Source organism: Rousettus aegyptiacus, unplaced genomic scaffold (genome assembly GCF_014176215.1).
Source record: "Rousettus aegyptiacus isolate mRouAeg1 unplaced genomic scaffold, mRouAeg1.p scaffold_m13_p_13, whole genome shotgun sequence".
Classification (NCBI taxonomy): Eukaryota; Metazoa; Chordata; class Mammalia; order Chiroptera; family Pteropodidae; genus Rousettus; species Rousettus aegyptiacus.
Window position 1 is genome coordinate 51594485 of NW_023416288.1, and position 23163 is coordinate 51617647.

The 23163-nt window shown below is 38.2% G+C and overlaps 1 protein-coding gene across 2 annotated transcripts in view; it reads right to left on the bottom strand.

Annotated features, from left to right (window-relative positions):
• CNTNAP2 (contactin associated protein 2) overlaps positions 1-23163 on the bottom strand; it is a 1484598-nt gene that overhangs the window by 995209 nt on the left and 466226 nt on the right. The window lies entirely within an intron of this gene.

A 23163-nucleotide genomic window follows, 5' to 3' on the forward strand; every position in this document is an offset into this window, starting at 1 on the left:
GGAACGGAGAACACAAAATAATCACCCACTTGACAATCATCTGAAAAACGAGTCGGTTCCCATCAACCTTGAACAGTCAACTGCACTGGAACCAGGTGATCCTTCAGCTCTGTTCCTCACCTGGCTTCTACAGTGCCACCCATTTTTCTCGTCCTCCTTCCTCGCTACGGGCTTGTTCTCCAATTCCCTTGATGGGTCTTCCTCATTTTCCTAATGTCTAAACATTAAACTCTTGGGTCTCTTCGGACGACTCTTGCTCTCCGTGAGACTGTACGCGGCAAGGCCGTGTCTTCTCACACTGAACTGTCCCAAACACACCACCTCCCTTTGCCTGGCCGTCAGCGATCAGGAGTGACATCTTCCTGCATCCTCCCCTGTTGCTCCATAGGTCCTCTGCACAGAGCGGCCAAAAGGATACTTTTAAAAATATAAGTTGGTCATGTGGCGCCTATACTCAATCCCTCAGAATGAAGCCTGAAGCCCTCCAACTGCCCACAGTGGCCACTGCACCAGCCTCGCCTTCCCTCACCCTTGTCCACTCCTGTCTAGCCGCCACGGCCCCCTTCCCCTTCCGTCATCAGCAGCAGGCCTGTCCCTGCCACAGGACTTCACGAACGCTATTCCAGCGACCAAGAGGCTCTGCCCGCACTTCCCCCAGGCTCTGCTCAGCGTCGCCTTTCATCGCTGCAGACAAGCTTTGCTAGTAAAAGAGCACGATGCCGCCATCGCCCCGAGTCCCCCCATCTGGCCTTATTTTCCTGCGTAGCATTAAGAGCGATCGGACATGTTCCATTTGGACTCATTTAATTGTTTAGCTGCCATTCTCTCCCACGAGACTGGGGAAGCCCGATGGGAATAAAGATTGTGAAAATTTGCTTAATGCTTACTCTTCAGGAATCTGAACCGCACCTGGCATTTGGCATACACTCTAAAAACATTTGTGGGATGAATGAATGGATAAAAATAGGAACAATTAGGCCTAAGGAATCTCAGAGTGCTGAGGCACACTGTTCAATTACAGTATGGCACAACACCTAACTTCTAGAGATGTGCTCTTAAAATTCCAATAAATGTTTACGCATGCTTAGTACTCTTTAATAAGACAGAGGATAATACTGGATATTCTAGTATGCTATCCCAGACATTTATAAACAGAAAAAAAAGTAGCCATAGAAAGAATGACCTAGTTTTCTTGAAAAGTCAGTCACTCAAGTGAATTGTCTCCAATGATATTGGAGAAATAAATTATTACTCATTATCTCATCACTCCAGAGGGTACACATTTGAAGTTAAAATGAACAAATCCATCCTCGTAAAACATTGTTATATTTTTTTATTTTTCTTAGTTATACCACAGATGCCTCTGGGAAATATGGCATGTGCGTATGACTATATTCCCCAGAAAGAAAATGTAAAAATATATATATATATATGAACATAAAACTTCTTATAAATGTATCAGTTAACAAAGTAGGCATCTAAAGTAAAAGATTTCATATTAACTGTTTTAAAATACACTATTCAATTTAGCTACTAGTAAGCACAAATATAAAACCTTGATGCGCTATCTTCCCTTTCGAGTCTAACGTCTTACACTCTTTTGACATAGTTCTGAATTCGACTTGAGCAACCCTTACTCGTGAAGTTCCCATTAGGTTAAGAATGTGCTAATGTTCATTCACTTTCCTTTCATTCTTTCAGCTTTGCATCCAGCGCCTGTGCTGTGTCAGGCACAGGAAATGCAGCAGTAAGTAAAACCGGCAACATTCCTGTCCCATGGAACTTTTTATTGGTGAAAAAAAAAAATAGACTAAAAACTAAAAGGTAAATTTATATTATGAGATGGTGATAAATACTACAGAGATATTAAATAAGGCAGAGGGGCCAGGCAGTTTGGGGGTTGCAGGGTGAGGGTGCTGTGTTTAGCTGTCTGGTAAAGCCAAGCCTCTTTGATCAGGTGACGCATCTGAGCCGTAATCAGAAGGAAGTGAGGAGGGGGTGAGCCCTGTGAGAAGTCAATGGGATTATGCTAGGGGGAAATTGTTCCAGTCCAAACCTGCTCAAGAGGGTAATATTAATGAATGACACATCTTCCAAAAGTAAGCACCCAATGCATACACATTGCGACACAGAAAGTAATTAAAAAGAAGTTGGTGAATAACTGATTAAACAATCCATTAGCTAACTTAAATTTAGAACTGAAATATCACATTTATGAAACCCGAAGACATGTTTTTTAAAATTTGATTTCTGTAATAAATTGATCAACTTTATAACCAATTAAAAATTTTTTTTTCTAATTTAAAAAATTATGTAATTCAGAATGATAAAACTAGAACATAATTGGACTCAAGAAAGATAAGTGCATACAAGAGATTATTTGCTTTTTTAAAAAAGGTGGCTGTCAGGATATGGAAGCAACCAAAGTGGCCTACGATAGATGACTGGATAAAGAAGCTGTGGTACATAAATACAATGGAATATTACTCAGCCATGAGAAGAGATGAAATTCTGCCATTTGCGACAACATGGATGGACCTTGAGATAATCATGCTAAGCGAAATAAGCCAGACAGAAAAAGTTGAAAATCGCATGTTATCACTTATATGTGGGACATAAACCTAAAAGCAACAAATGAACAGGGCAAACAGAGGTTCGTGGACATGGACCATAGATGTGGGGTTACCAGAGGGGCGTGGGGAGGGAAATGGGATAAAGGGGGTCAAATATGTGGTGACAGAAAGAAATCTAACTATGGGAGGTGAACACACAGTGTACATATATATATGCCTCACTGTCAGCATGTACAGTTCAAACTCATTGGGTTTTGTTAATCGGTCACCATAAAATTTAATTAACTAATTAATTAAAAAACATAAAAAGGTGGCCATAAAATTATCAGAATTTAAGCACTGTCAATCTTACGTTCTTCTAAGTTGAGACATGATCTATAACCATATAATTAAGAAAAATGCTACATGCGCTATATGTTTTCCTGGAAGACTTTAACCACAAATGCTTATTGAGATCTCACTCTGCTTGCAATGTTCTAGCCACTTTCAGCAATTAAAAATATATATACGTATATCTATATATCTATCTTTCTATCTCTAGCTCCATCTCTATATATTGTCCACGCCCCCATGACAGGTAATAATATACAGACCCATGTAAAGTAATTAAACACGAAACAACAAGAAAATAATACCGTTTGTAATCAATGCTGAATAGATTATCAAACACTGACAGTCATAAATTAAAACGCAGGGCTGTTGTTTAGGTGAGTTGCTTATCAGTCCTGGCTCCATCATAAATGTATATCCTTGAGAATATCAATTAACCCACAGATGACTCACACATAATTTGAGAAAATAAGTGCAGTTTCTCTTGAGCGCTAAAAACTTCAAGCACTATCAACTACGGGAGTCACAGACAATGTCCTACAGGCCAAATCCAGCCCGTCACTCGCTTTTGTAAATAAAATTTCATTGGAGTACAGCTATGCTCACTCGCTGATATATTGTTTATGACTGCATTTACATGATAGTGGAATGTCACGAAACACACCACATGGCCTCCAAAATGAAAATATTTACTATCTGACATTTCACAGAAAAAGTTTCCCAACCTCTGGTCTAGTATTTCAGGTATCCAGGAAAAAGTGATTAATAATCACTTATAGTATTCGGTAACATGCAAATAATGAATAGAACCTGAAAAATTGAGGGACTACAGACAGGTGAAAAAAAGGTTAAGAATATTCTAGAAAGAGGGAACAAAATCATGGAGGCCACAGGGGGAATAAAATCTCCCAGAGATGGTTGTAGTAGCACTCCATGCATGCACGCACATGCATGTGCACATACATGCACATGTTATGAAGAACCATCTATTTTTAATTCTGACGAGTTAATAAAAGTTATTACACATTACAGATTCCCACAAGTCGGTTTGCTTGTCATGTTAGAAAGTGTATCACAATATGCTGCACTCTTAAATACTAGGAAATCAGGCAAATCCCTAGAGAAAGTGGAGGAGGGGCGGGAGGGGAGGAAGGAAGAGGAAGGGAGGGAGGGAAGGAGGAAGGGAGGGAGGGAGAGAGAGAAACACACAAGCACGTAAAACAATTTCGTATGGTATTTTCCCGTAGTGGGACGTCTTCCAAACCCGCAGCTACAGACAGAGCTCTGGCAAATATTTGGTCTCTGGTATTCTTTCCTTCCAGAGAATCTTGGATGAAAACTACAGGAGCAGATGGGCTTGAGTTTTATTTTCACACAATGCCAGTCGGTCAGGAAGGCCGACTAGCCGTAAGAATTCTGCACGAGTTGAGTGACCAGTGACGGCTGTCACCCTTCACCTGAGACAGCATGACTGGATGGGCGGGGAGGGGCTGTTGTTGCTGAGGGGTGTGGGCAGGAGTCCGCGAGGTCAGAGGACATCAGAGGTGGCATTCACACGTATCTCTGATTAAAATAACGTGGGAAAATTTCACGATATCTTTTATAATTATGGCGCTTAAAATATATGTTTTATAACAGAGGTCCTCAAGCCCTGGGCTGTGGATTGGTACCAGTCTGTGGTCTGCTGGGAACTGGCCAAACAGCAGGAGGTGAGCAGCTGGCAGTGAGCGAAGCTTCATCTGTGATGCTCCCCAGCGCCAGCATCACCGCCTCGGCTCCGCCTCAGATCATCAGGCATTAGGTTCTCATAGGAGCACCGGTCCCTGGTGCCACAAAGGTTGGGGACCGCTGTTTTACAGCACACATTTGGAAACCTACACCTAATAAACAGAACACAATTAAGGACAGCCAAGGACTCCAGAACCAAACACTGCTATCAGGACAAGAATTCTAGCAACATCCTCATTGGCACGTTAGAAAAACGGCCGTCGTGAAAGGCATGTTCTCGGAGGGATGCATCGCTCTGTGGTGTCCTTGCTTCCCGTGCATCCAACCCCTACCTTCCGAAGCTGGAGCTACACTGCCTCAGGTGTTACGGCCATTCCGCTCCAGGATCAAAGCATATCAACGCGGCCAGACTTCCCTCTGAGCTCTCCGGCTCCAATCGACAGGCTCCCGCCTGATTCCTTAGGGCCCTGAAGCACAAGCTGAAGAGTTGTGCCGATCTCATTCTCGCTTTGGCCAGTGGTGTCTCTGGACTTGCCAGAGGTGTTCTACCTTCTCCTGGTGTTCGTTTCAGGGTCGGGAGTTTCAAAGATTACATCTCGTCTCCTGCCCCTGTCTGCCCAGCCACATGCCTATTGTCAATTATTGCATTCACCAGACTGAGTACGAAAGTGCCCGTGTACCCACCTGATGCGTACTGTGTCCCACCTACCGCTCACTACATTGTTCTCCGATACCATTCGTCTGACTTCCTACAGAGACCATGAGCTCATGACTCAGGCGCTTCCTGAACCACCACTTCGATGAAGAGAGACCCTTAAGGTGCTCATAAAATATAGGTAGCCTCTCTTTCCTTACTCTGACCAAGAGAAGAATTGTATAGGATCTGCTACATCTCTGTTTCCCTAGAGTATGATTCCTGTTTTGTATTTTTTTTTTTTTAAGAAAGAAGATAGGAAGGAAGGAAAGGAAAGAGAGAGGGAGTGAGGGAGGGAGTGAGGGAAGGAGGGAGGAAGGGAGGGAGGGAGGGAGGGAGGGAGGGAGGAAGGAAGGAAGGAAGGAAGGAAGGAAGGAAGGAAGGAAGGAAGGAGAGGGAAAAAGAAAGACATAGCACTAACAACTTCACGATCTGTGGCAGGCTCATTATTTTCACTCTCCATAAGCCTGGGCAGCTGGTTACAGGATTTTTTGTTTTGATGCACTTATAAAAATGGTGCTTTATCTTTTCTCAGCACACATTCCTTGAATAGGCACTTTATTTTTCACCTAGAACTTTGCTAACTTTAGCATTCTATTAAAAACAAAAACAAAAACAACAAAAAAACAAACTTAGATCCTCCCATATGTCATCTGAGGAAATCTTATCCCTCAATACTTTTCTTTAGGGAATGTACAGAGTAATCACATCGAAAAGCCACATTTTCTTTACATTAATAATTTACAGTATAGAATAGTCAAGTATTATATTAATTCTTCAATAACAGATGGAAAGTATAGGAAACAGAAATATGACAATCTCTTCCAGCATTTTTTATTAATTGTTTTAGATAGCTGAGATTCATTTTTTTAAAAACTTAACATGGTCTAATAAATATTTTCTCAGGATAGTTGTGACTTTCAGAGTTAGCATTTGATTGGGGCTTCCCCGATACTAGCATAGCGGAAGATTGAGCATGCTCCTCACCTGCCAAAGATCTAGATTTCACCTCTATTGACATGGATTTGGACAAGTTAATTTAATTCTATCTTCCCTACAATCTCCTCAGTTTTCCCACTATTTCAAAAGTCCTTTTCTAGTTCTGAATCATAGTTCTATGATTTATAAAGTATAGCGACTGAAAATAAACGGGTAAGAAATCAGCATCACAGAAGTGTACCAGGAAAAAGTTTGCTCCTCCTTAGGGCAGACACACCACTGACTCGGACTCACCTTCTACTTTACATGTTGTGACTCATCCTATTTTCCTCCAATTTTTATGGTTCACACATTGCTTCGTGTACCTCTTGCTCCAGTGCCCTGGCCTTTCCTTTGTCACTGGAAATATGATCCATGATACAGAGGAAAAAAGTACTCTCATAACCCAAAGAAGTCATATCTGTTACTAATCGTCACCAACACACACACACAGTATTTCATATAAGAGGCGCATAAACATGCAAGAACCTTTGTAATCTGGTCTTTGGTACTTTTTTTACTCAACGACCTATCACAGAAAATCTCATACATGCATTGCCTCGTTTGTATGTATTTCATTTTATACGGAGAACTTTTGCGATTTATATTAAGATTTGCATAGCGGGGTTAAATTCCTTTGTATGGAAAATGCAAGAGATATAATTAAATGGAGAATTAATTGTCCTTCCATACAAGGTATGGGAGAATGGGCTTGGTTTGCTTTACCTGCCCTGCAAAAGGCTTTATGGGAGATGGTGGCCATGAAGAGAAGTACAATTTGTTTGCCATCAGTGCTAATTAAGGGAAATATTAAGGATGATAAAATTGGAATTAAATCAATTGAGTGGTCATCTCTTTCTTGATATGCAGTAAAATTCAATTAAGTGAAAAAAAGACACACCTCTCTCTCCCCCTTTTCTCACTGAATCTTTTCTGTTTACTACCTGATACAGTGACTTCATTGACTTTTTTGTTCATTTTTCATTCCATGGGCCAAAGCCCAACGTGCTACCTTATGCATTACAGTAGCTGAGAGCTGAGTGAGGCAGTGGCCCCATATCCTCCATCTCAATGACGTAAACGGCAGAGACCATCAAACCAAAATCAGTACATAAATGAATAGGAACTGCAGTCACTTACTGAATACTTATGTGACAGAGAATGTATTAAATGCTTTGAAAGAATTACCTCGGCGAGTTGTTACGGTAAGCCTTTGACACAGGTATTACCCTTTCACAGATGAGGAAGCTTGGGATCTCACAGCTAAAGAGTATTGGAGCCTGGACAAATGTCAACTTGTGCCTGATTTGCACAACTTGGCCTACGCTTCTGAGGTCTGCATTTCAAGGACACACCCTCTCTAGACTCGCTTCTGTATATGTTGTGCTGGGTTAATTTCTGGGCTATGCAGACCCCTTAATAATACTGAAGTGGTCAGATTTTTCTTACCATGTCACATTTTTATCCCAGAAATTTACTTGACGTGATCCCCCGAAATAATACGATGATATTGCAACAATTTCCATATCTTCTGTCCACATGAGACCTACATCTTTCAACTAAAAAAAAAGGGGGTTCCTGCAGTTTCAAATAGGGATTCTCACATAATGAGCCACTCAATGGATATGTCCACATCCAATAAATATCCATTCAGCAAAACACATCAGATGCATTCCATATATGCATGTAACAAATATTTACTGGGCATTCATTTATTTTTCTGCTTCGGACTTTATCCCCTTAAAATCTATTTTCTTCGCAGTTGCCAGATGGACCTTTTAAAGCCAGGGATCCGATTATTCCAGGTTCTGACGCCCTCCCATTCCGTCTGAAATCCAATCCCACAAAAGCCTGCGTGGCTCTAGCCTGGAGGGGCCCTTGCTATGGTTTTATTTCAGTCTTCTCGGGGTCACCGAGCTCTAGTGTCAGTCATCCTTTCTCTCTTTCTCAGACACATCGAGCGCACTTCTGCTCAGGGCCTTTCAGCCCTCCCTGTACCACTTCCTCTCTCCCTGCCAGGTTTCCGTAACCGACCAACTCGACTTCCGCCCTCACACCAACCAGACCCGGTGACTAGTCTATGGTGATATGTGAATAGCCTTCCACTGAATTTAAGGACCAAATCGATTTCAATAGAGAATCTAGGGTTCAATCCTTTTTGAAATTCACAATCCTGGCTTAATTCTTATTTTTCTGTGCAGCATTCATGCTATCTGATTGTACCTCTAGGATTTTGTTTTCTTCTTCATAGGAAAAGCTCACTGTGTGTGTGTGTGTGTGTGTGTGTGTGTGTGTGTGTGTGGTATGTATGTATGTATGTATGTAGTTTGTATTTTTTTTTTGACTAGACTGTAAATACCAGGAGAATGGAGCCTGTGCCTGCCTCCCTGAACCTCTATTCCTGAGGCCTAACAACCTGGCATGCGGCATTAATTCTGGAAACCATCACTGAACCAATTACTGACAACGATGAGTAATAAATCCATCTAAAAGTGAGCAAGGCAAAATAGTTCCTAGTTTTGGCTATTGAGATGTATTATTTTATGTATCAGATATGTATTCATTTTTCCATTAAAAAAAAAAACTGCTTGAACAGAGAGAATTGGCTTCATCCCATGATATTAAATAAACATCTTCCTCACTGTATCACACATAAGAAAGATCATCTCTCTAATCTTTATCAACTTAAAATGACTTGTAATTTAGAACCCTTGAATTATATAGAGGGTTTGTCTACATCATATATACATGATGTTTACAAACATATATACACATACACATTAAGTACACAGTATTCTTCATATACTTTCAGTATTGAAAGTTGAACACATTGAACACATTCAGTATTGTAGCATATGACAATAAATAAGTTTGATACTATTATGCTATTATGTTAAAAATACAGATCGTGTTTTTTTTTTTTTTTTTCATTTTCCTTTTGGTTGGTCCAAAAACTAGACTCAGAGAAAAAAATTAAAGTGTAACTAGAAAATCAGTCATGTTTGCAGGAATCATGGTTGTAAATCAAATAGGAAATTGTCTGGTCTGCATGTACCAAGGGCAAATTACTTCGAGACTTGTAGTTCAAATTTTGCTGGACATTTAACAGCTGCAGCATATTTCTGACAGATGGGATAACAGATGAATCCGTTTCAAATTATCTACTGAACTGTTATATACTAGAAAAAAACAGATTCGTGAGGCTTGAAAAAAATGTTTTCATCTTCTCTTAGTTGATCTAATTTTGCAGATATAAAATCTATAATACAAAATAATAAAAATCAATTTTTACCCTATATATTGTCTAGAATAGTTTTGAACATTTAATTCATATTACCTTATGCAACAAAAGGAAGTGATATTCAAAAATAGAACCAACTATTTGACCTAGAAACAGGCAGAGGTTTTAATCTCTAAAATAATGGTGATGGTGGACTTTTTTTTAACTTGAATTCTAGTCTCATAAGGAGTCAGAGCAACCTACCCCTTTAAATAAACCAATAATCTGAAGAGTGTCAAGGTCAATTGCAATATGACTAAATGAACTTGTGTATTCTTAAAGCTTTCACAGACAGTCTTCCTATGGGTGAGGCTCTTTTGAACTGAATCTTGTTGGTCCACTGGTAAATGTCTCCTTTTTGACTCTCTAGTTTCACAAACTGGTTAATTCAATGATTGAATTTAACAATAAGATGCAGTGTATTTACTGACAATCAAGCCTATTTCCAGGACTACTTAGCCCACTTTTGCTTTTAAATAATCGACTAAAGCGCTATGATAAACATCCTCCAGTATTCTGGATCAAGTCACTTCAGATATGATAACACTCTCAACTAGTAAGAAGTCAAGCACTAAAAAGTCCATAAAATAAAGCTGTAGAATAGTGTTTAATTAACTGGCAAATATTTATAGCATGTTAAATTAAAGTGGGATATGAAATAGCATTTATAATATGACCCTAATTTTCTGAAGTATATATTTATGGATGAAAAAGTAACTAAAAAATATGTAAACTAAAATATTAACCATGATGCCACATTGGTTATGCGATAATTGTCACCTTTATTTTCTTCTGTTTCCTTTTTAAAAATGTTCTTCAATTAATATGTATTGATTTTAAAGATAAGATATAAAAGTGAATAGTATTAAGGATAATGATGCCCAGTGATGATGATGATGCAAAGATGATACACATTCATTTATTCATTCAACAATTATTGAGTGCCCACAGCAGGAACACAACAGTGAACAGAGTTTCATAGTACAATAAGTAATACATTTTAAAATTACAGTGTGTCAGATGGCTGTTATTAATTATAATGGAAGAAGACAGAGCAAGGAAGAAAAATAAGGGTATCTGCTGGGGGTTCGAGTGGGTGAATGAGTGCCCTTTAAATTAGGGGTTCAAGAAAGCCTCATTAATAAGAGTATTTGTAGCAGAAAGTTCATGGAAAGGATGGAACAAGCCATAGAGCTATCCGATATCTGCGAGATACTGGCTCCTGGATGAGAAACCCAAGTGAGAAAGTCCAGGAACAGGAGCGGGATGGGCACATTCAAAAACCTCACAGAGCCTGTGTGGATGGATCTGGAGAAATACGAGGTAAACCAAAAGGAGAGAGTTAGATCGCAGGGAGTGAGGGGCAGGGCTGGGCTTGAGGGCTTCGTAGGGGAGTGGAAGGAGTTGGGTTAGCGTCATTCAAAGAGTGGAAGCCTGTGACCGCAGAAAACGTGATATTTTACCAAATTTATTATAAAGGAAATGAAAGTCTAATATAAAGTGTTATTTTTCTTTTCTCTCCTGCATTTAAGACCTTAGTGTTGAGAGCAGTCTTAGGTTGATAAACAAGATTGCAAGCGAGGTACAGAGATTTCCCTGCCCTCTGCTCCTCCACACACACAGCCTCCTCTGTTATCATCATCACTCAGCAGAGTGTTACGTTTTTTACCGATGATGAACCTGCACTGACACACCATAACCACCTGCAGTCCACAGTTTATCTTAGGATTCACTCATGGTGCTGTACATTGTATGGGCTTGCACAAATGTACAATGACACATATCGACCATCATATTATAAAGACTATTTTCACTGCCCTAGAAATCCCCTCTGTTACACCTAGACATCTCTCCCGCCCCTATCTCTGGCAGCCACTGATCTTTTTATGTCTCCAGAGTTTAGCCTTTTTGAAAAAGCCATACAGTTGGAATCATATGTAGCACTTTCATATTGGCCTCTGTCACTTAGTAATATGCATTTAAGTCTTTTCCATGTCTCTTCACAGTGTGATAGCTCATTTCTTTCTAGCACTGTATAATATTCCACAGCGAGGTATCCATTTACCTCCTGAGGGCATCTTGGTTGCTTCCAAGTTTTTGCAGTTATGAATGGAGCTGCTCTAAACATCCACGTGCAGATTTTTGTGACGACATCAATTTTTGACTCCTATGGGTAAATACCAAGAAGCCTGATTGTTGGACCACATGGTGAGAGTATGTTTAGTTTTGTAAGAAACTGCCAAACTGTTTTTGACAAAGTGGCTGTACCATTTTGTGTTGCCACCAGCAATGAATGAGAGAGTTCTCGTTGCTCTATACTCTCGCCAGCATTTGATGTTGTCAGTGTTTTGGATTTTGGCCATTGTAACAGAAGTGCACTGGTATCTCATTGTTTTAATTTGCATTTCCCTGATGACATATGATGTGGAACAACTTGTCATATGCTTACTTGCCATCTGTACAGCTTCTTTGATGAGATGTCTGTTAAGGTCTTTGGTCCATTTCTTAATTGGGTTACTTTCTTCTTGTAGAGTTTGAAAAATTCTTGCTACATTTTCAATAATGATCTTTTATCAGATGTGTCTGTTTTAAGTTATTTTTATCTAGAAATCATTCCATTAAAATTTACATATAAAGGCTGCCATTTGGGTTATAATTCTAATTCCAATCAGTTTTTAATCTTCAATGTTTATAGCAAGAGAAATTAAATGGGAGGACATTTAGTCCTCTGAGTGTAACTTCATCTTCAACAAGTTAAGGATTGATTTAAAAATACCATTAGTTTATCTTAATCTTCATTAATCTAGCAGTTGTATATTTATCTGTAACTTCTTGAACATATTTAGATTTTCAGTGACATGCTATGATTTGAAGTGACAACTTGAAAAATATTTCCCCATATCTGCCAAGAGTCTTATTTGACTATGCCTCCAATGACAGAGTGGACCTAGTATTAGCTATACTAGGAATAAGTTGCATCTCCTCCCATTAGGGCTTGTCTTGTAGTTGATGAAGAAAGTGCACATCTAACTATTGCCAGTGGGAGAATAGTTAGTTATTGAAAGGACTGAATAGAGAGAGGAAGCGAAGTGAGCTTAGCCTGAAAGGATAAGGGCAGTTAGAAGTTTTAATATTAAAACAAACAAACAAACAAAACAAAACAAAAAAACAGCAAAGGATAAGAAAAAATTCATTACATAGAAACAAAAGAGAAAGGCACTCCAGAGATGGAGTCAGTACCACAGAAAGACATAAGTATGGGAACACATAACGTCTTCCAAAAAAAAAAAAAAAAAAAAAAAAGAGAGAGATGTCAATGAACATCATCTTAAAAGCAGATAAACAAAACGAATTTGTCATGGCTGCCCAAGGTGCTCTTCTCCCAATTTTCTCTCCGATAACTTATCACAATTTAACTCAGTTGCCTGGAGAAGAGACCATCCCTGACTTCATCACCCCTTAAGCTAAATTTAGTCTGCCTCCATTTTTTTTTTTCAAAACTCTTCATTTTTAGCAACTGTGATGATTAGTAATTTCGTACTCATCTGTGTCTTCCCTTGTTAAACGTGTGATCTCAGCATGAGTTGTCTGCCCCCCTGGGATAGAGCACAGGTCTGTTTTCCTTGCTTCTGTGTAAGTGGCACATGGGACAGTGATTGGTATCCGGAATGAATCGGTGGTAGATGGGACAGAGGGTAGCGATCACTGAATCCACAGAGGGGATGACCCGAAGAGGGAGGCCGGGGCTAAACTGCGTTAAAAAATTTATTCACTTATTCCTGTTTCACACGTCCTCATTTATTTTTTCAACAAACGTTTATCGGATGTCTGTTGTATTTGAAGCTGGGTGTCTTTTACCTGAGACTTGACAGCTACTGAATACCATGCTGTAAATGTGGGTTCTATCCTGTAGGCCTTGAGAAACCACAGACATGGTTCTTTTGTTAGGGTAGTGATATGATGTCATCATATCTGTGTTCTAGGGGAAAGACCATGTGAGCAATGGCAGTAGGGTTCAGGTGTTGCTGGAGTTGTGTGTTCTAAAAACAAGGAGACCATTACGGCAGTGTAAATCAGAAGCAATACAGAGGTGAATGAAGCCTGTGGCTGTGGTATTTGGGAAGGTGACTGAACCTAGGTTTCAACGAGATGTGAGAGGTGATAGGCGAAAGGCAATAATTAACGAGATTTCTCCTGTGAATAACAACGAAGTCACTCGGTGAGTAAAGACTATAAACTACGGTATTGAACTAATTTGCTTTAATCACTTATTAAAACAAGATGTTTGAGAGCATATGCCAGGGCTGTATCTTCACACTCAGTTGATTCCATGCTTTTAACTACAATTTCCAATCACAGGATCTATCATTCATTTGTTGGAATAATAAAGTTTGCTTAACCAGGAAATGGAATGCAAAGGTTTAGCATCTGTAAAACCTCCCCAAGACCCTTAAGATTCTCACTGGCCCTCTTTAAGACAAGACTATCGGGGCTTGTTTTCACATCTACGTATTAAATTGCAAAACTCTGTCTCTCACCGTGATGCTTTGCTGTTGAATAACATTTCTCTAGCATGCATGGCTACATTAATTGGTGTCCTGTGACACTGGTACCATTTTTCATAATGGCAAAGCTGGAAAAGGAAGACAGCTATGCACTAATGCCCACTCATATCCAACTTCTGATGAATCTCTTTTTTTTTCTTATAACATTCTTTAATATTCTTTCTAATGCCTCTGGCTTTAAGCACATGCCAAGTTCCCTATTTTAGGCCCCTGAAGGAGAGTCCTGTATTCCGTCACTAAGGAAATATCCTAGGAACTTGGGACAACTCTAAAGATAAAAGTGTGTTATACTGATTTTCAGGATTGTATTCCATTCCAAAGAAAGTTGTTTGCTTTGATATATATTTCTCTGACAACATTTAAATTCTAAACATCTTTGCCACCATTCCCGGTAGTGAACGGCAACAGATAGTGCTATTTCAGGAGGAATGTCGTCGGTGGGAGTTTTTTGAGAAAAACAGACAGGGGCTGACACTTAACTCCCATCTTAGATAGGCAAGGACGGAATGGAGCGAAATTCAGAAGATGTAGGTCAGGAATGAAGGATCAAAAGAAAGACAGCTCTAGGCAAGCAAACAAGAACTGGAACCTGGGAGATCAAAACCTCAGCCGGACTGCTGAGGGCCTGTCTTCAGAGAACTTCTTCCGTTTTTGTGCTTCTTTACACTACAGTCGTAGAAATTTTCCATAGTTAAAAGGAGATGCGATGCCTTCCACAGAAAGGACGAAAGAAAGCCATAAGCAAGCAAAGGCACGCAAACGAGATTAATTAGAAATTATAAAAAGTAAGTTTGATTAACATGCTAAGTGCTCTTTTGGGGTAAGTGGTACCAAAATAGATTGAAAGTAAGCAGTGTGTTGAGATTTGAAAACTGAGCAGGTAACTTCCAATCTCCTACAAAAGGGAATGGGGAGCAAAGGTTTCTGAACAGAAAAAAGTATAGAGTAAAAATGTGGGGAAAGTTACACAAAATAAACACTGTTGGGTTTTTAAGCTTCCTAAGAGAGAGAGAGAGAGATCCAGAAAATGGATTCCAGATGGAAAAAGAAAATTCATCTTGAGAAAACAATATAATCAGAAATAAATAGAAAATGGAGATGCCCCAATCTACAGAATTCTGTATTGCCGAAGGTCATGCGGCTACCGAGAGACGGGGAACGTCGCTGGTTTTACATTTTGAAATAGAAATCAGAGCCACAGCAGTGAAACAGAAATGAGACTTCCATATCCATGACCATCACAATGAAGAGATGGCTGCAGTCTTATAGAAACAATTGCTGTTCTCCCAATGCATCTACGTTTTTACAAAGCTGGCCTCTGAACGTGATTTTTAGAGAACGCAGGTTCTAATTTCCGTCTACCTCTTCTGAGCCCGTCACGTCTTCCTGTTGAATCTCGGTTTTCCCATCTGTAAAGCAGGACTGCTGGACATGAAACCCTCACGGTCCCTCTCGTGGCTAACGTGCCCAGACTCCATGACGTCACACGATGCTCATCAGAACACACGATTTGAAAAAGGTAGCTCATCCCTTATCATCGAAAAGGTGCTTACTGAATCCTTTCTTGTTTACATAATGAAATTAAACGTATTTCAAGGAAATTACAAAACAGACTTCTTACTGCTGGTGTGGGTCGACAGCGAAGCACGGAAAGACCTCGTCACCTCTTTTCTCCATGCTGGGACTTACTGTGATCTAGATGAATCATCATAAGTAACAGATAATGACACTGCCTTCCCTTGTCAATCAAGCCCAGGACATGCTGCCAGCTCTGCTCATTTGAACATATCCAGATTTTCAAAAGATTGACATTCACATTACTCCTACTTTCACAGCATAGCAGCTCATTGTCTTGTTTTATCATCACAACTGTTCTTTTTCATGAGAAATATATATTCAAAGGGATCTGAGTTACCGGCTCAAAGGTTTACATTAAGGAACTTTTTATTACATAGCTTTGAAAAGAACTTTGCTGTATGATTATTCCATTCAATCACATTTCAAAATAGAGAGCTGATGAACTGTTGGGTGGATTAGAATTAACCACAAGCCAATAAATGCCCTGTGATCTATATTTAGGAAGCAGTCCTCCAAAATGCATATTTTAAAAAAATAGTACTAAACATTTATTCTATAACTACTATGAATTTTTTGTTATATAAACAATTATATGTATATATAAAACAAAAGTTTAGTACTAAAGAATATTTCTCTGTTCATTATTATAATGTTCCTTGCGTCATAGCACTATAATTCAAATATGCAAAGAACAGGGAGAAATAGAGGATAAGAGCATAGACTTGCAATTCGGAGTGAGGAATCCCAGAATTGCATGCTGGTCTACCTCTCCACACATGTATTCTTGGATACATCTCTTAACATCTTAGAACCTCAGTTTCACCTTTGGCAGAACTGTAATTAAATCAAAGTTAATAAAGTATTCATAAGTACCAGTAGGTGGTCTATATTTACAGATGAAGTTTGGGAAGTGGGGGAGTGGTACGGATAATAAATATCTCTTGCTAGATGGGATTTTAGAGGCCAGACAGGGATATAACGTGAACAGAGAGCAGCCATAAGTATTAAGTGCTACAACAGAGTGATAAAGGATTCATGAAAGTGATATGGGCACGTAGGGACAGGACACTTAATTTTTCCCCGGAGATAATATTCAAGTGTATCACTATGCCAAGGGTGAGTTCCAACATTATTAGCTACGCCAAAATATACAAATAGCTTTAAGTAATTGAAAATATTTTATTATTTTTTTGCATGCTTTCACATAAACCAGTGGAGTAGTTCGCAATATTTTTCACCTATTTTTTTTTCCATAGGAAAAAAAAAGTTCCAGAATTTCAAATTGACAGCTAATTCGAAAAAACTGTATATTGACCACAGAATTTCTCCAGCATGCTGTCTACTTCTTGTTCAGATTCATAATAATTTTTTTTATCTTTACTAAGTAGATTCTGTTTTAAGAAATGTACCATGGAAGGCAAATAATCTTGCATTACGAAATTGAGGCCACCTATCTGCACTGTAGACCCCACAGGACGAGAACATCTTCTGTAGTAACTGCAGGAATATCTACAACAGAATCTCCTACAAATAGCACTGTATTATTTGAATAATTCAATAGACCCAGTTACAGACTCACTCTGCACACTGTTCCATTTCCTTAATACACTTTTTGACTCTTTGTTGCAAGCTGAACACGAAAAGATTTGAATTATGTGTTTGTTATTAGTTCGTCGCTTGACATTCCATATTTCTTATTACCCAGGACATAAGAATATGCACATTTATACATTTTTCTAAGCTCCACTTATTGGTTACTGTTATTTGAAACATAATATAAAAATACACTTGACAGGTTACCCTCGAGGTGACACACAGTTTGCAAAGAAAATTATGAACATTATTTATTCACGGCGGAGCAATGTTCCCTTTTTGATTTGAGTTTTCTAATATCTTCAAATGCCGCTGCATACCAATAATAATTTATTTTTCAGTGGTACGATTGGTGATGTGGAAAACATTTTTCCTGGCTTTAAAAGAGCACATATGTCTACAACACACTTTATAGTCCATCCTTGTTCAAAATATAATTTCATGTAGGTGACAAACATTCTCCGCTGTCTGATTCATCTGAGTTTCCATGCCCAGCAGAGTCTCCAGTACAACAACAATGCTAGATATAAGTTTGTTGACTGATGAAACATGTCTGCTTAGTCCTATCTCTTAAGATGGATTTACAGACACAAATGCCAATTACAGCTCCAACTAGCACAAAACCAAGGAATGCTGAGTTTAATCCCATTGCAAGAGAATGTTACAGAAGATTGTATTATGGGGTTTACTCCTCCCCCCAAAATGGGGTACATATGCTGGATATAACTGAGGTAAGAATATCTTTGAGAACTTTGAAGTAGGTTTTCTCTTGGAATAGAAGCAAATTTAATGTGAGCTGCAGTAATTTGATGTTAGGAATAATCTTTTACTTCGAGATGCTTAAATTTCGAGGGAGAAAAAGCAAATTAATTTTGAGACTATGATGTATAGTTTCTCCCAAGTTTTCATTTCTTAGGAAAAGACCACCTAAAAAGGTATTTCTTTCATCAAAAACTACAGGGTAAAAATAAACAGCCCATCTTTCCTAACCCCTGCCTACACTGGCTTCGCTTTTTGCCCAAGAATTTTGAAAAGACCTGCAGAGATGCTTTTTGACTCTGCGGCGCAGCAACAGCGCTATCTATCCCATGGAGATGTCTCAGTCAAAGTCAGCATAACTATTGTGACCAGCTAGATTCAGTAACAAGAAAGAAAAAGAAGGAAGGATGGAAGGAAGGAAGGAAGGGAGGGAGGGAGGGAGGGAGGGAGGGAGGGAGGGAAGAAAAGAAAAGAAAGAAACAATTCTAAACTAACAACCTACATTATCCTCATTGGATAAAAGCTGCAATGGGATGTTCGGAAATTAAACAGTAGTCAGCTGACATGCATTTTGTTACTATTTCTAAGGACAGCAGATATTGCAATGATGGATTTAACTGACACCTGGTTTTCTTCTTAGAGGGGAAAAATGTTGTACCTTACACTGCTTCTTTTATGGCTTACTGCAGACTTAACTCTACATGGTAACACATCGATTTGTCTCGGTTTTATTCATTTCTTTAAAAATGGGATACCTACTAAAATAGAAATGTTTCTACAAGAAACAGAACTGGAAGATGCTTTCAGGTCCTGAGAATGAAGGCTTTGAATACAAGCTCTCATGGGTATTTTGGGGGGCGAGGGGAGAAACAAAAGATAATATGAAAACATGAGACGTTAAACTTTAGAAATAATAAAATTTGGCTGGAAGCAGAAAGCCAATGTTACCACAGCACTAGTTTGCCTTGGACTAGAAATGCCCACAAATAACTCATCTACAAGTCCATGGAAGAGTCAGAAATAAATGTAGACATAGGTGGCATTTTGTCACACAAATATCTAGAAATAAATTATTGAGCTTATCTTTTAAAAAAGTCTTGTAGATTAAAGATAAAAAAGGGAAAAAATCTTGTAGATTAAATTTTAATAAAGATTCCAAACATTTGAATCTACATGAAATTTTAACCTATATCCTACCTGTCCCCTGCAAAACCTCTCAGTGTTACAGGTAAATCTAAAAGTAGCACCGGATGAGAAATGGATGGCTGAGAAAAATTCAGGAGAGCTGGCAAATAAATGTTCTGAAAAATGAAGACCTTTGGTGATAAATGTGAGTGAAACTGGTTTGAGTATCAAGACAATGCTTTCCAAGATCTTTAAAATCAATTTCTACTTGTATACTCTCCACGGAATCCATATGCCTTTAATAATATGCAAAAGAATCAACACGATTTCTATATGCTCCAACTTTTTTTTTCTTTTTTCTTTTGGTCTGAATTTATACATTTGCATATAGAATGCTGCAAATCATATCGTTTCAATATTTCTGTATAATAATTTTTAACATGACAGTGTCTTCTGGTATCAAATAAACAAAGAAGCTTAAATTCTATAGGGGAACATAAGCAGGTCAGCACAAGAAACACGCAGCTGAATCCAGATATCCATCATTCCTATAGTGTTTTAAATTACATGGAATTAAAAAATTTACAATAACATAAAAGATCAATAATATATTTTTGAATGAATGGTACAATGGGCGATATAAAAGGAAAATCAACTAATCTATCTTTTATTCCTGAATTATGATTTGACTTAAAGAATATGTCAGTATATGTGCCAGAAAATTTTACAAAATAGCAGACATAATAAAAATTTTCCTAGCATACCTTTTTTTGAAGGACATATGTTATTTACTTTAATCATATATTTATGTATGTATCAGCTTAAAGTCCCCTGAGATCCCTACATTTTCTATTTCCCAAAACAATCATTCTCATTAATTTTAAAATTTACCTCTATTTCTTTTAAAAATAACCTACTTATGTTGTCATTTCCTAATTTCCCAGTTTTAAGTATCTATGGACTACTTAGGATGAAAGATAAAAGTTTAGTTCTCTTTTATCCCTTCAACCTACCTTACACAAATATTTCCTTACTGTCCACATCCCAAACATTTCACTAATGGAGTTACATCCAACCTCCCATTATGTCACCACACAATTACATTATGATGACTATGTAAATGCTTTGCACAGTACAGCCAGGTACCATCAAACCATGACTTTTCCTTTCCTGCCTAACTTCTATTTCCTCTAGTGATACCATTTCTTCCTTTCTAAATTAACATACAGTTACAGAAATCACAACATGCCTTTACTGAAAAACAATATTGCATTACCTAATAATGCTCCAAACACTGGGTGATTGACAGCAGAATTTACACAGATCTACTTGACCAAGACGAATGCACATGATGACACTTTGGTCAGAGGGTTTTTACACAACCTGTAGATGTGACGGGCAGGCTCTATGAACCCTGCAAGAACCGCTGGCTACAAAGAGTCAAGTCCAAGGAAACTCACTGACTTTCTACCCAGCTTGCCTTTAACACCTAGATTTAGCTGAGAACCATCGATCAGTTCTTGCTTAACTGGGGATATCACCATGGAGGAAGCCAGGAGTCTGATTAAACTGAAGACGTAGCAGCCTCTTGAAAAAAAAAAGACATAAAGTTATCTTATGTTATACTGTGGAGGGTGGAGGGGAACTTAGGGATCATTTGTCAAAGACGTGTACTCACTCTGAGGAAACAGACCCCAGAAAGGTGCCTGACTCAAAGTCAGTGAGAGAATGTATGTGTGTGTATATTTAATTTCCACTTCATTGTATAACTTTCCAACAATCTGATGATATAGAAATAACTTACAATGTACTCTTTATAGCAAAATGGAAGTATATGCTGTTCTTACATAAGGGTAAGATTAGGCTGGTATAAAGGTAGAGATTTTTATTAATTAGCGTAGGTATAATATTTTTAAAAAGTTCTTCAGGTTGCTTATTTTAAATTTATTAATAGAACTGGGCAACAAAATTAATTTTCCTGCACTATTAACATATTTACACTCCTTTCTCTATTAATAATCAAAACACCATTTCATTAATATAAAGTATTGTTGGATTTTGACTTCCAAGAAAACAAAAATAAAAGTTGAATTGTTCTATCTTATTAGAAAACATGCTCGTTTGAAAATAAAATGGGAACAATGAGTAAAGCACTTAATCACTGCCCTGTTTATTTCTACAGGCTCTATTCTTACAGCTCAGAAAGCTAGACTAAGCAATTGACCACTACATAAATACTTAATTTTTCACGAAACCAAAGAAAAAGTTTCTGTTTCTTAATTTCTCAAATTAATACACTTAATAAGCTATATGATTAAGTGAATCTCATAAGGCAACAACAGAAAAAATACAAGAACTGCACAAATTTCTGCAATCAGCAGGAAAAAAAATGAATTTAACTCGTAACTTCAACGAGACATTACTGAAGCCTATATAAAGATTGTGACATTTTACAGTTGGTTGAAAGAAGAAAAAGCCTTCAACAAATGTTGCCAGATAGCCCAGGGTCACCTGCTCATGGGGTCGTCATCACATCATTTATATGGTCTTTATCAAAGGACTGACAGGGAGTAGGGCCATGGCTGACGACAAAGGCTGAGAGTTTAAGCATCGGATCAAACTAATGAATGGAGGTTGTCTCTTTACACTGGAGGTGGAAAAATAAATGGAGCAATAATGTAGTCAGAATTAAAAGAAATAAGGATGAGAGGAGCAGCTGAGAACGTAAGGGTGGAGAAAAGAGAGTATCAGGACATCCTTAACGATTTAGTCTCTAATTCTAAGGGAGAAAAGTCAGGCAGGAACGGAAACGTAAGGGAATTGGATGCGCTAAATTTCAAAAATGGAATCTGCACCAAGACTACAGAACAAAGAACAGAGGAAACGTCAAACTGGGATTCGAATTTGGGGTTTTTGTGCCAATATCTTTCAGGTCTTGGCAGTGCTACCCTTTGCACGATGCTGCTAGACGCATTCTGGTATAACTGATGAGGAGAAGGGCCATTTGCAATTTTCAGAACCTGACAGTCCTGGGAATGTGTTTGAAAATATGTGAAAGGAAACCCACAGCTTGTCCTCAAACACCAATAAACTGTGCCTTTCAACGCTGGTACCCACCAAACTGAATTATCGTCATCCTTTGGGAGTATGTCAAGGCACTGTCCTAGGTGAAATATAAGGTAGATAATAAGTGATGAAAATAATTCTAACCCCAAGGGATTTCTTTGTGCTGGTGATGGGAAGTGGCACGTGGGTAGTATCTATAAATATTGAGGGAGGAGCAATGCTACAGCCCCTGTTTGAAATCCATATTCTACATCTAAATATTTACCAAGGTCGAAAATATTTTTCTAATTTAGCATCTCCTTTCAATCTTTTATTCAGGCCTTTCTCTACAGTTTCCTTTATCCCGGACTTAATTATTATATTTTTTTCTAAATCATGTTAGCTGATGTCTAATGAGAGAGACAAAAACATTTTCATAGCTGTGTTTCATGAATAGATGTTGCTTTCTGGTATAGCTGGACTTTGTTTTGTTTGGTCTACATGATAGAAGATGCTGAATGTCACTAAATCTGATGACAAAAAAATCAAAATCTACACACGAGTTTAAATTATTACAGAGTAATCTAATTATTGAGAATAAAGGCTTCTGCATTAATCTTACAAGAGATTGGGTTTCACCTTTGACACTTGCCAGTTGTGTAATTTGGGCAATTTGTTTAACTTCTGTATGTTTCTTTATGTTCACCAGTAAAGTTCAGGTAATAAAAGCATCCACTTTCTAAAACTGTTGTTAAGCTCAATAGAAATACACATAAACACACACAAGTATATATGTATATGTACATATGTGAACATATAAAGAATACATATGTATTCTATAAATATATTTATATGTATTTATGAATATATGTGTGTGTATTTATATAGCAGAGAGAGAGAGAGAAAGATTTCTCA